Source organism: Fukomys damarensis, unplaced genomic scaffold (genome assembly GCF_012274545.1).
Source record: "Fukomys damarensis isolate Sample0158 unplaced genomic scaffold, DMR_v1.0_HiC HiC_scaffold_11, whole genome shotgun sequence".
Lineage (NCBI taxonomy): Eukaryota > Metazoa > Chordata > Mammalia > Rodentia > Bathyergidae > Fukomys > Fukomys damarensis.
Window position 1 is genome coordinate 45,355,794 of NW_022900923.1, and position 2,559 is coordinate 45,358,352.

The 2,559-nt window shown below is 60.4% G+C and overlaps 1 protein-coding gene across 1 annotated transcript in view; it reads right to left on the reverse strand.

Annotated features, from left to right (window-relative positions):
• The window catches only part of LOC104854616, an 8,800-nt gene that overhangs the window by 2,014 nt on the left and 4,227 nt on the right, over positions 1-2,559 (reverse strand). The window lies entirely within an intron of this gene.

Consider the following 2,559-nt stretch of genomic DNA (forward strand, 5'->3'; position numbering starts at 1 on the left):
ACGGGCGGGGCGGGTGGGGCGCGCGGGCATCACGTGCCCATGGCGCAGTGCTGCAGCACCAGAAACTCCTAGAACCGGCGCCACCATGACAATGCACAAAGGTGAAGAGCCCGGGTCCAGCTCCCCGCAGAAGGACGTGAGGAGGAGGAGGAAGAGAGCCGACGGGACAGAGGAGGCCTGTGAGGCGGGCCCACCCCCTCAGGCAGAGCCCCTGTCCATCGGGCAGCTGCCCTGGGGTCCCCACTGCCCAAGAAGGGGGCCACCCTCCTCAAGAAAACGATCCTCAGCTCCACCGCAGGTGGCCCCAGGGAGCAGCGCGGAAGGGTCGTCTGACCCTAGAAAAACGCCTGTCATTCGGGACCAGGGAGAACAGCTCAAAACATTGACGCTGTTTTCCAAGCTCCCTGAACCACAGGCCACCATGGGCTGCAGCCCTGCCCTGCCCTGCTCTAAAATCCCGGGTCGCGGTGCCCGAGGAGGCACCTGGCGCTCTCCACCCCGAGACCTGGCCGCGCCGCCTCCTCTGCCCTCCCTGAAAATGACCCCAGGCCCCGGGATCCACTCAGACCCACAAGCTGCTTCTGCCGCTTGCTTTGGTGTTGACAGAACATTCCGGCCACTCTGTGAGAGCTCCATCTCCTGGCTCCTGGCACCCTGAGTCATCTTCCACAGAGGAAAAAAACAACAAGCAGCCGTCACCAGGGCCCGCTGCCCTGCCGTCGACAGACGACTCACTGCTGCCGTCAGTCTCTGCTCGGCAGCCCCGGAATCGGTGACCAGGGGCGTCAGCGCACCCAGCACCCATCCCACGGGACTCGAGTCAGGAAGCACAGCCACTGCTGAGATTCCGAAAGCAGGGAGGCGAAGCTGGCATCAAAAGGCTCCCGGAAGGCTCACCGCTTAACCCTCACTCTGCCACCTGCAGTCCTCAAGCTCCAGCCGCTGCCCCCCGCTGCAGGGCTGGAGGGTCCTCTCCCGCCCAGTGACACTGGAGGACACACTTCCCTCCCGGCTCTGCTCACGTCACCTGCCCTGCAGGGCCAGAGGAGCCCACTGGGCTGGCGCGGCAGTAGGGACTTCTGTGTCACGGGCCATGGCTACACCTACAGACAGGACCCTACGTCTCGTCTGACATCAGCCGGCTCAAGATCAGACCTCAGCGTGTCCAAGCCTCAACCACCAGGGCTCACCCTCCTGTGAAGACAGCGTCACCACCCCACTTCTGCCTTTTCTTCCAGGAGGCAAGCAGGCGGGATAACCGGGGCTTGCTAATCTGCCAATTTCGGTCTCATACACACACACCCACACCCACACCCACACATCCATCATCGGAGGGAACCTGACCACGAAGTAAAGGAGAAAGTTAACAAGGCCGGTGTGGGACAGCCACGGAACCCAGACCATGGACCCAAGAAGATCGGCCACCCAATTCCCACACGGCATTTGGGACTTACAACATTCCTTAAATAGCCACATTTTCGAGATCCGCCTCCGAACAGGCATCTGGCAAACACCGAGGACTTGGAAAGGAAAAATGTAAAGGCTTTGGAAGACCAGGGCTCTGACCATCCCCAGACCACCTGCCAGCAAAGGGGCTCCTCTTGCAAAGTCAGAGTAAAATTAAGGAAATAACTGCCCCCAAAGAGCCTAACGTGGTAAAGAGAAGGCACGCATAGGCGTTTGTATTCTGCCTTTCCCCAGCCCCCTCTTGGAGTTCAGACTCTTAATAGGTGACACAAGACCTCTTGTAGGGAACCATAACACAATAAAAGTACCATTAAAATCAGGGCGCAGTGTATGGGGGTTTGATGGAAACAGCAGGAGCAGTAGAGGACTGCTATGGCCAGGGTGACGAGGAGAGGTCCGTGGAGGAGGTGGGTCTGCCACAGGTAGATGTGGTGGAGGACGGGCGTGGGAAATACCACTGGTAGAAACAGGGAGACAGGAGAAGCAAGAAAACATGAGTGGTCTGGCTGTGCTGGAGTGTCTGGGCCACCTAGGGAAACCGAGAGACGTGAGAGTACACAGGAGAGCCAAGGCCGGTTCCAGACAGCCCGGAGCATCGTGCTACAGAGAAGGAATTCCATTCTGGGAACAACGAGAAACCATTTTAAATCTGTGAGCAAGACAGACAAGATGGCCGCTGCACGCAGAAGGGCCGGAGGGGAGAGGGACGGCAGCAGGGAGTCTGCCTGGAGGACGGCAGCCGGAACCGTGCCACTAAGGGGGCATGGAGGGGGCACGGGGAAGAAAGAGGGCAAAGGCAGGGCCATCTGAACAGGTCCTGCAGGCTGCCGTGGCCCTTGTCCCTGCCCCATGGGGAGGCTGTGGAGACAGTGGCTCTCTGGGTGCACACACCACGTCTTCCACGTCCAGGGTCAGCCAGGTGGGTCTCTGCTTCCACTGCCTCGAACACTCAGCGCTTCCCCCATTGTCTCTGCCTCTCCAGAAGCCCAATGCCCACGATCTCCGGAGCTGGGGCCCTGGGCCAGGGACCCTCACCCAGGATGGGTACGTCTGCCCCTGAGGCCACCTCACTGCGGCAGCCACCACTGTGCC